Genomic DNA, 12,304 nt, shown 5'->3' on the forward strand with positions numbered 1-12,304 from the left:
AAAATGGAGCCCTTCGATGACACCCTTTCATACCTCTCTCTTCTTATTCACACTAATTAGTATCTTTTTCTGTCTACGTAAGCAATTCTGGTACACTACCTTGGATGTATCTTACGAAGTTATGATTTTTGCGTCAGCTAAAGTTGCGGGAACGATCATTGCTGTTTCTTGGTTATTGCATATACCTCTATCACATTTGGCAGACGCATTTTCCCCGCAGAAGTTCCAGTTTGAGTTAGTCCTGAATGTTTATTTCATGAGGAACGTAGAGATAAAAATCGGATGATTTCTCTTCAGTTAAATTTTCCTCGGATGAATTGATGATGACATTTTTTGATACTATTTTCCCATACAAGAATTGACGATGTTGACTCAACGCTCTCCAACGATTCCCTTTTTTTCCTCAGTTGCCGAGTTACATTAGGATTAAATCCAGCAGCCATCATCTTTCGTTTCGTCCGCTTATCTCTCAAATTGCTTCTTCATTAGGGGGAGCCTTTTTCTCCTTCTTCCACTTAAACGCAAAAATATTGCATAATTTCAAATGTTCCTTTAAAAGTGTTTAAGTTTTGCACTTCAATAAAACTCTACTTTTGGCCTATTTGCATTTTCCGTAAGTTTTAGTACTTCCTGTGGTACCGCTAAATCCATTTAGTCACAGCTGTCGGACAATACCGGAATAGAAGTGCAAATCCAAAGTTCGCACACCTTTATAGCCACTCGATAGGCCTCTTCATATACCGTAGGCTCCTTTCCTGCGTTCTCGGATCTAAAAATATTTCATCACTTCTCTAAATGTTGGTCACATCGATTTTTTTAACGCCGACGAGGCGCCAAATAAGAGACAAGTCGTCTCACGACGCATCCTTTTTTACTTTCTACCATCTTCCGATTTATATTATCCAAGATGAACGCCCTCCTAGAAGCACACCCGGGATGAATTTTGCTGTATTCGAGGCGTGGGAGGGGGAGAAGCGAGCGGGGAGGGGAAGGGATCAGCCAGCCGATCTTGTATCCGCGACGCTGCGTGGGCGTTGGAATATTTTCTTCGCGGACGCGGACTCAAATTAGGCATTTTGTGGCTAAACGGTGGCAGATACGTCAAAATGCACGAAATTTTTGGTCTATAAGGGCAGTAACTCGGCAAAATCTAGAGGAAATGACCATAAAATATTATATTTTTCGAATTTCGACCATCCCCCCTAAATTGCATTTGAGCGAGGTTCAGGGGTTCACCTAGAGGTCTCAAATTTTTCAGGCCTTATTTTTGATCGGTCCCACAACTTTTTTTCATTGGGCCAGATGGATTTGAAAAAAAATCGATTTTTCCGATCCGCCCTATTGTACAACCTTCGTTGAGGAGTGATTCGCATTTGGATGACTGATTCATGTTCGGAAGGCAAGGATAGGGTTTGTAGGGAGAGGGTATGAATTCCGTGGCGGTTGGATTAGCTTTGCTGATTGACCAGGTTTGCGGGAAAAATAGCATAAAAAAGAAAACAAAGTTATTTGAGATGATAAGAAGGCCAGGTGAGCGAGGCGAAAGTATAATTTTACACCTTACCAGAATCTACCGCAGTGTCCACATCAAATTTGTACATTTAAAGTTTCGGAGGGTTTTGAAGTTTTTTTTACCTGAGTACTTCCTGTAATCCGGTATTTTCGATAATCCGGCCATACTGCCATGCTTTGATAATTATCCGGTTGCGTGCTCAATTAATGTTAGTTAAATATGGAATAAAAAGGCTGATATTAATACAAATTGATTATAGTGAGCCCACTGGAATCCTTCAAGAAGAGGAGTCAACTCACAGCTGGGCGACCTCTCATCATCCATGTCGTGGAAACTTAATTCATGTTCTCGCCTCTAGGGGCGCTTTTCAATCGGTCTCCCAAAAATGTCTGCTTTGCGGCGATGCGTGCTTAGCGATACCTTTATTCTCAATATTTGCAATGGAGTATTTGCTCCTGCGAGGAGTAGCATCGGATAGTTATCAATTTGTTTAAATGTGTCATAAGGAACCTATATTTCGGCCGACGACCCTGATTATAGGTTAATTGCTCTTGGAATTCGGATGGCTTTGCCGCGCGCGACTTTTGTAATCCCGTTTTATTTGAGCGCTGAGTGACAGCTCATCTAGTTGCGGGAGGGGGAGAATGCCGTGTTTTTGTTTAGTGTTCGTGGTTGAGGCCATCATCGCTTCCTGCTATCCATTCATGCCTTCCTTCGCATTTCATCATTCTCTCTCTCCCTCTCCTAGTGAATTCTCTTCTGCGCATTTGCGTTTTGAACTTCCCGACGAGGGAATGGATGCAAAGGCGGATTTATGAGGGGGGCACGTGCCCCCCACTCCTAGACGCTTAAAAAATGTACGAGATTTTTATTACAAATATTAATGAAGTTATATTTTAATGAAAAGTTATAAATATTCACGTATAACTTTGATATTAAAATTAATAGTAATATACTTAGAGTAATTGTTGCGAGTAGTTTTTAATCCCCAATATGAGAAGGTCGTTCGCCAGACAGACCCTGGTGCCCTTCACCCCCCCTACCCCAGAAAAACAATTACAATCGTAGGTCCGCCCTTGGATGGGCGGTGAGCTGCCGCCGCCGCTCTCTGCTTCGCTTCTCTCTCTGGTGATTGGCCCTGCGCTCTCGTTATACCATCCAAAGGAATGAGTTGGCTCCATTCCAACCTCTTCAATGAAGACTGATTTTTTTGGGCGGATTTTGATCGCTTTTCAGAGATTTTTCCGCGATCCATTCATTCTCTATATTTACAATATAATATTTGCAACGGCATTAGTGAGGTATAAATTAGATAGATCGAATATTAATATCGTTTAAGAAACCTTGGTATGGCTTACTTATTCCTGAAATCGTATCGCTCCTCCCATCAGCGGCGCCATTTTGTTTACCCCTTTAAATAGGGCGATAGCGCTTTAGCGTTACTGGCGAATCCTCTGTTGTTGCAATATCCATGGAAACGAGGGACGGCGTTGTGGTGGTTGCGCCACGCAACTCTAAACAATAGAACGAACGGTGGTCGCAGTTGAAGCTCCTGCAAACATGGCCGAATCCCGTTTATTATCTATTTAAAATGAGAAACGCCCAAATTAAGATTGAGCGAAAAATGACATTGAAGCGGTCGCGTGCGGCCAAAGTCTTCCGAGTCTTTGAATACGAATTTTGCTGTTCCGGTGATTCCAATGAGACATCCTCACCCTTTTGCCAGTTCACCACGGAGAACAATGCGCCCTTGTTTGTGCTGCTAGTGCAGCGTTCGTGTGAGAAGGACACTTTAAGTCTATGATTAATCACCATTAAACAGGCACATGGCATATATGCACATCATACCTCATTTTTATATTTTTTTAGAATTTTTCTTTTTATAGCTTACGTGATGGCTATTTTTAGTTACTTTGAGTTGCCCGGCAGGGCGAATTATCCATATTTTTTGTTCTTTCGATTATTATAGGCAATTTTTTTGTGAATCAAAGGAGATTTCAGATAGCCGCTTTGCGCGCGCGTCGAGTACATTGTAGATGTGCGTGTATCTACTTTCCACGTATCAACAGAAAATAAATATGGAAGAAACTTAGATTAAAAATGAATAAAATGAAAATTACCAAAGCACGTAGGGCATTCATCAAAAAGAGATTCTCTTGACTGCTGCGAATATATTAAGCATTGAAGTGAGGAAAATTGTTCATTAGGACTTAACACTGAAAGCTTGCTTTCTTTATGGTAATTATCTTATGAAAACAGTCCATAATATAGGTATATCTTTCCCACCACCGCTGTGTCTATCAAAACAGGCTATTCGGCCTTGAAGCCGCTCTCGACTTGCGTGTCCAAACATCTGAAACTCGGGTCCCGAAACGTCGAGCGAACGGACAGGGATAACGCGGCTGGAAGCCCTAATAGACTATTTTGGCTTCATTTGCCGGGAAAGCACTAGATGGTTGTATCTATCCTAACAACCCTCGCCGATAGAGGTGGCGGGTGGTGGACGAGAGCGGCTGACCGACTCATGCGATTGACTTCATTTGAGTGATAGATTGATGAACGCGGTCACTCCCACGAACGACTGAATCTTTTTTATCGCTTGCGACCGATTTCGTTAGTCAATGATTGGTGACCGATGATCGCGTGGTAGTCGGTCGTCAATATTTCGCGACCGAAGTCGACGACTACAGTGACCGATCATTCGCGATCGACTCACTTAAGTGAATGGTGAACGGTGATCGGCATCACTGAAACGACTGACTTGGCTCATGACCACCATAATCGGGGTATGTAATAGGCATAAGGTAGATGAGAATGAGTTGATGCGTAAAATTAGTCGAACTTCGCTGCATTTTTTTCCGGCCGTGAGTGCCATGTTACAACAAAGTGATTCTATTTCTTTGAATTCATAACACTTCGAAATTGCGGGCACAAGCCAATCCTAATGTAAGAATATCGTGGGAATTGGTCTCTCAATGGTCGACGTAAAGGTTGATAATTCCACAAAAATCAATAATATCACCAATTTCGCTGCTTACCTACTTAGATGGGCATTTCTCTCATAGAGACTCTATTGTGTCAGCCGATGCAGCTTTGCATTATTCAAGTAGAATTTTTACTTATTTGTTAGTAATAGTCAAACGTGTTGCAAAACTTTTTTAAATGTCAGAAACATCTGAAATGTTACAATACCGAAAATTGCAATGAAATATACATTTTATTGGTGTCTAAATGCCATTTTTCTACGTGCACATGTAAAACAGTTGTTGATATTAATTTTCATCAATCGCATGGGTGTTCAAGCAATAATAATGTAAAATTAATTATGATTAAGTGAAAGAAAATTTCGTAATCCTATAAAAATAGTAGCTTAAAAGATATAGATTTCGCCGTTTTCGATGACAGCATGAGTAGATATGTCGTTATATTATAAAATTGCATTTTTATTATTTTAAGTACATCAAACATTGTTGGAAACATAATTAAAATGTTGTTTTCAATGCTCACAAGAAAATTAATATCATTATTATTTATATAGAACATTTAAATGCTTAGATGTAACAATAGAGAGGAAAATGAGATTTTATATAGAATGAAAATGACGGATAAATGGCGCCAAAACAAGTTGCCGAGCAGCAAGTCACTCGAGAAAATGCCAAAATCAGGATTTATAGGCGTATACTACAAGCTGAATTTTGGTCACTGGCGAAGTCTCAAGAAGAAACGCTCGAAATAAAAGTACTCGCGAAAATATTCGGGCCTTTTGTGGAGCAGGAGTTGGAAGATTCAGAAAAAATAGAGAAATATGAGACATTTATTCGAAAGCCGAATGTAAGTGCAACAATAGAAAGCAAGTCTTGAAGATGGCTGTGCCGCGCATTGAAAAGAGATAACAAGAGAGGCGTGATAAGAGCGGTTTATTTGTTGTGGTAGGCGACATCTGGGAAGTGCAGATCTGAAGACTAGAGAGTCCAATTTCTGAAGGATTTGAGAAAATTTAGAGCAGAAATAGAAATAAAGAGGGTATAGGAGTGGCCTAAAACCATGTTGGGCATGTAAGTATGATCGCTGGAGTAAGACAGTATATTCATGTGTAGGCATAAAAACGAATGTGTTAAGTCCTACTAGCTAAAGTGACCATGTCTTGGAAGGGACAAAGCGGGACACAGCGTAAGCATTTTCGCCTGCTAATTTTTTGGGGCTGGGTATTTAAATTTTAAACATTGCCCGTTAAAATAGTCAGGTGATTTAATTATGGGAGACTTTCAAGCATTCACTTTTTTGTGCTGTTTACGGTTAACTACATGTAGAAATTACAAAAAAGACATTAACGTCTTAAATGTCGGATTTTTCCCCCTCCGACTTCTTTCGATTCAGTATCAGGATAGAGACAGTAAGACACTCACTAGCACCATTAGTGATATAAATATCTATTAATTTTTTAAACATTCTGTATATTTTACTCATAAACTTATTTTTGCGATTAATACTGTACAGTTTCACAAGTTTACAATAACAGTTTTAAATCTACAAGATATTTTCATTGTTACAAGACTACTCATACTAAATAATGCACCACGCATTACTTTATTCGCTGAAGTAAAACATTTTAAAAAGATTGAATTTTTTTATCCTCAAAACATTTTTACTTCTGTGAAGAGCGAATTGCTGTTAACAAAGGTGGTCTCTGGATAATCATTTCATAAAATTTCTCACATGGCATTTGCAAGTTACATTTTACTGGTGAACAAATCTTTCAGTGTTTCTACAGTTAATTGAGATTTTTTTTCCCTCCATAAGACATTAACGATTGAAAACACTCTTTCGGTGGCAGTATTGGTCCCTGGAAGGCACAGGATAAATTGCACCATCAAGTTCAAGTTGTCGCATGGCAATGATTCTTGTAAAAGTGTTCAAAAATTTGCATCCATTTTTCTGATACACAATTGGCTTCTCTTCTTCCCATTTGTCTAGCATCTCTGGAGTAAAAAACTCTCTGAGGTGTGTTACCTCATCAAACAATAGGGTGGATTCCTATTATTTTTTATTGGCTAACTTGAAATATTATTACTCCTGGGGTATATATTTCACGCTATTGGATATTTAAATGACGATATATATTTTTCGCGATTAAATAAAAATTGAATATTTTCAAGCACGCGCAAACGCAACTGCTAAGTATGAATGCTAGGGAAAAAGCCCGTGTGACGTCATTCTGGTTCCGGCTGCCGCCGTGTGAGGCCACCTTGGTGCGAGGCTATAAGCGCCGCTACTATGTAGGCTGCTAGATGGTAGCAGAGTACCCCGCTAGCAGGTAGCGCTTGGCTTAAATAAGAATTATTAATACCGTATCAAACGAAGGAAACTTTCCGACCTTAGGCATTTTTAATAGGTGATTATTAAGAGATGTTTCCCTGAGCTCTGTGCCTCATGTATGCATTGGTAATCTCAGACGATGTAAAACTCCTGTCTACTCTTATAGAAACTAGGTTTCTGTGACGTCACGTGGTGTGGCATCGCATGGGCGCCAATCTGGCCTTTTTCAAATGAGGTTAAAATTGACCGTTGCCATTCGCCTAAACTGGGAATTCTAAAACCAAATAATTTGTATATTATTAATACACTGATGGTGGGTAACGAATTGCAATCAATGCCTTTCGTTTTCTTTGGTGAAGGAAACTACCCTATTTATTGTCATTAACTTTCTTTGTTATGGAAATACTGTTCACAAAGCTGACGCCTTCTTCTAAATCTGACCATACTGGCTGAGAATTTAGGACAACCCATTTGAACGTTTTAAAGTTTTGAAAATGTTCACTCCAGCGCAGCGCTCTAAGTACTTCTGGTAGGTTTCATAGAATGCTACAATATGTTTCTCTACATTTCTTCTGTCAACTTTTGCATCCAGTGGCATAAGACATTTTCGCACGTAGAGTGCTATGAACTTCTGGTTCACTCTTTCTTGACACTTAGATTGAAGGTCTTCAAGGACTTGTGCAACTTCTACATATGTTGCAGACTGGCCCTCAATTCTTGAACTGCCGAATGGAACAATAATGTTTGACTATGAATGAAATTTAGCCATAGTTCAGCACAAGAATTTTCAAAACAGCTTTTTATCAATGTTGGACATTCCTCTTTTAGAAAGTTCGTTTTTAGTGCTGCAAACATTTTCAATAGTCTTTCTACTGCTGGCATTAGTGCAAGCCATCTGGTGTTGCTATATCCCAGAAGTTCACACAATGCTACGACTTTATATCATATGGAATTTTTCTCCAAGGCTACAACTTTATCTGATGTGGAATGTTTCTCCAATGCTTGACTTATGTATTGGAATTGTAGTTCTGTTGTTTCTCCTGGCAAGCCCTGCTATTCTAATAACTTTGCTTGCAAATCACATGATGGTAGGAAGAACCTCACAAATATTGGCACAATTTTTTATTGCCTTGTGGCTTGAGGCATCAGCTAAAATAGCGATGAGCTCTGATTCGTAAAGTTCCTATTCCAGTTGTTCCTCGGGAAAGGAAGAAAAAACAGTTGTAACAGCTGGTTTATTTTCCCGATTGCTTCGCGTACTTACTCTCGGCCTGGCATCGAATGAGGATCCAAGGGGGAGGTAAGGATACAACCCCCCAGGGGCCGGGACCCAATAATTCAACTGATACGCCCGATCACCCGGGGAGGAGGGGTATGGAGGGGAAGGAAGAAAGAAAGAGGGAGGGGATAGGGACGCCTGCAGGGAGGGAGGGGGAAGGGAAAAACCCTTGCCGCCATGACTACTAGCGAAAATATTATCCGATTTACCAACGAAACTGGCAGGTTTTTATATGAGTAGAAAAATCCAAAGTTCATTTCATTGGGTATCCACAGAGTATACTCTGTATCCATGCAGTCAGCGTCTGAGGCGAGAGGACGAATACAATTTTTTTAAATCCGCAATACTTCAGTGGCACTGATAACACAGTTGCGCCAACACCTCAAAAACACATAATATGGCGGTTGTGGGAAATGCAAATTCTTAAGCACCGAGATTACTTTAATCCAAATGGTGCTCCCAATGGATGGGGAGTGCTCTACTCGAGTGCAATCATAAGATTCTAAAAAATTCTGGCCTATTCCTAGGTAGTTCCTTCATGATCTTCTTCGTCTCCTTTTTCCCGACTTTTCACTCCCTGTCAAACACCCTAAAGGTGGCTCGCAGGGTATTATGTAGAGGTAGATGTCCTTTATTTGACCCATGTATTTATATCTTGGCTTTACTCACCTTATTTTCCCTTCCTCCCGACTGAGCTTTAAGCCACAGAGTGCGTCCACCGGATTGCGGATGGTGGGTCAATCTCTAGATATAGATGTTCGCTACGTTATGTGCGAGTACTATTGTCGAGTAACCAGTCGTGGACAGAAAACGACGGCGTTCTGAGGGGGTATTGGCCTATCCTTGGGTAGGATAGGCCTTCTAAATATAAAATATCCCTCAGACAGCTGTAAAGCTCACCATTTATCTGAAAAAATTTTCTAGGGGAGTGCCCCCGCTTACCCTGGCGAGTATTCCACACCCCCAGTGTTAGTTGCGCCTTAACCCCCCCTTATTCTTAATTCCTAGCTGCGCCTCTGTCTATTGAAATAATCGGTAATGGCAGCTGATATGCACAAGTATGCAGTAGGTAGGTGCCTACGTGGAAATGCACTATGAAAGCGACTTCATGCAGGTGGCGAAAGTATGCAATGCTCTTGTCAGTTCTACGATAAAGATAAAACTGCTGTGTTTTTACGAAACATTCTGCTTTTTCTCCATAATCACGTTAGTTAGTGTTGGCAGTATCACCTGATGTAATCAAAGGCCGACATCTTTGCTCCTCCTTATCCCACCGGTTTCAAAGGCCGTCTCTGATTTATTTAACGACCAATTGTCAACTCAACCCAGGTGCATGACGGGATAGCGACCAAAATTGGCTTTGAGATCACGTACTATTACCTACTCTTGTTTTCCCAAGGAATGTATGAAACAGCAAGTATGAAAATAGTGTTTTAAATATTCGACCCAATGGCCGCTATTTCCCCAGTGCTGTACTTGGGAAAAATTTTAGGCGGTATTCGCAAAAATTTGTCAACATCTGAACATGTATTATACATCCGCGGCCGCGATTTTAATGTCCAGCTCCAACTCATATATTAGTCCCGAGTTGTGCCGCGAGATAACTCTGAACAAGTAAATAATCATTTGCGATTTTTGTTTCTGAAATCCATTGGACAATTTACCGTAGGTCTATTTTTTTACAGATTTAGAAAGATTGTTCTATCGGTACGCTTGTAACGAATTTGGATTTTAGTGTTTACGGCGTGCCGGCCCAATCACAGCACTGCCCACCCCACCCCACCCCCTCCTCTCTCTCTCTTTCTCATGCGTTTTCACTCTCGTCTTGTTTTGCTTCGTCACGTCGATGACGGTCACGTGGGAATGGGAAGGGGGGGCCCTTTGACCTTTGCCCTCCTCCTCCTCCCAAGACTCGAATGAATGGAAGCCAAGTGCGTGCGACCACGCTCCGTGGCCTGCTGCTGCTGTTGGTGAACGTACGTGCATGGTTGGTGACTCCGTCCGACCCTTCGTGATGATCTCCACGCAAGTGCCCCCACCCTCAATCAATAGGCGTGTGGCGGGGGATGCGAAGACGCCAATAAATATTCATATCCGTTATATAACAATGACATGGTGGCGAGTATTTAGCATCTAATAGGGAAAGCAGTTAAAGAGATTACATGAAATAACAAACTAAGCAGCATTACCGACGAACGAAATAAATACACATACCGCCGAAGCAAAATAGTACACATATCACTACACTCCTATTATCGTTTGTGTTGGCTGTCCTTGTGCTGAAAAGGCGGCAGATGGCGTGGATGCGGAAGTGGAGGGATTTTTCTCTTTCGGATTGGACTGTGACGTCACTGAAGGCTCACGCCTCTCTCGCAGCACTCCAACCTCACTGCAAGGCTGTTTTCAAAAGATGCCGTTCATTTTGGGTACATATTTGGTTCACGTGAGTGATTGCAACGCCCATTTCGAACCCCCCCAGTTACCCAGGTCATGGCTCTCGCAAAATCCAATTATTATATAATCTTTATTAGCTGAGATTAAATCGTTCATTAGAACAAGTTACGTTTGGTGGATTCGGTTATCACTAAATTCTCAAGCAACGTAAACTGTCACAAGCATGTCAACTGGATTTGGATTCATCGTTCACTGTGAACGATTTCGTTCAATTCGAAGAAATCGTTATTTAAATCATTTCTTTCTTTTTAATGAACTGTTCATTTTAAAATATTCGTTCATGAACGACTCAATTGTACTGTTTTCAGACTCTCGTTATCGGAACGTGCACCCCTTCAAGCGAGTTCATACAGGAAGATTGCAAGATTCGTGACTCATTCATTATTCCTGGGTAATATCGAATGTGATCTTCCTGGCAATCAATCCTATTTGCATGTTGATTATTTTCACTTAAACCCGTCAATGTGGTACTTGAATGGGTCGACCATTGCTATAAAAACTATTTTGAACAGGTAAACCAGATATATAAGCTCGCAAAAATACCTAACGTTTCTCCATTCATCACCAAAAGAAATAAAACAATTGACTTTCAAATGGAGCAAAATTTCTCTGAGCCGACCACTGCGCGAAGACACCCGAGCTCTGCCGAAGCGAAGCGTGACGTCATAACTGCCGTCGGGAAATACACTGAGCGCATCAAGGAGGTTGTAAATATGTATCTGGTGGGAGCACCACTGGTTTCGAGCGAAGTGTGGCTGGAAATAGGGTGCTTGGGTACGACAAGTCACGCCCACTTTGATGACCAAGACATTGGCATCCCATAAGGGTCAAAGCTTTCTATTTGGTGAAATCTTTGGTCATAACTCGTTAATACATTAAAATAAACTACGGACAGCACAATTTAACAATTTAATTATTTACAATTTTGTTCTTACTTCATTGGTAGGCTTCGCGAAGTTATATCTCAAACATCTTCTCCAAGGGAAAAATTATTATCAATCACCACGGCAACGCTCTACAACCAGCTCAGCTGAAAATAAAATTTTCGAGATAAAATAGAACTTATACTGGTATTTAATTTTATTATAGTCAACGGAAAGTTAACAATTGCGGTAATAAAGTATATGTTCAAGGATATTCCATTAGCAAAGTGGCTAACAGACACAGTATTCATACATCAATAGAGGTATCGCGAATGACGGAAAAATCCAATAACAATCACGAGCGTTATACATGTGATTGTAGTAGCATTTTTCTCTCATTGTAGTGCATTTTTAGGGCACAACTTAGCCACATCAAAATATCAGTTGGAGACTAACAAGGAGACATCGCCAAAGTGATGTTCGGGATCTGGATGCGGATGTTATTTTCCTAAACTATATAGGTAGGGTAGAAAAAGTGTCACGGCTTTCTTCCTCATAGGCCCGAGTTCGAGAGATATTTGCATGTAAAGATTTCGCGCAGCATCAAATCCCTCAAGCGAATGTCTCTCGAACCCGGGCCTATGTGGAAGAAAGCCGTGACACTTTTTCTACCTTACCTGTATAGTTTCAGCAAATAACATTCCAAACTCGTTATAAGCGTACCGGTTGAACTACCTTTTTACATATTTAAAAAATAGCTCTCCTGTAAATTTTCCATTAGTTTTCAGAAAGAAAAATCGGAAATGATTGTTTACTTGATCAGAGTTATCTCAAGGCACAACTTGGAACTAACTTAAGAGTTGTAGTTCAACATTTCAA

This window comes from Ischnura elegans, chromosome 5 (assembly GCF_921293095.1).
Source record: "Ischnura elegans chromosome 5, ioIscEleg1.1, whole genome shotgun sequence".
NCBI lineage: Eukaryota > Metazoa > Arthropoda > Insecta > Odonata > Coenagrionidae > Ischnura > Ischnura elegans.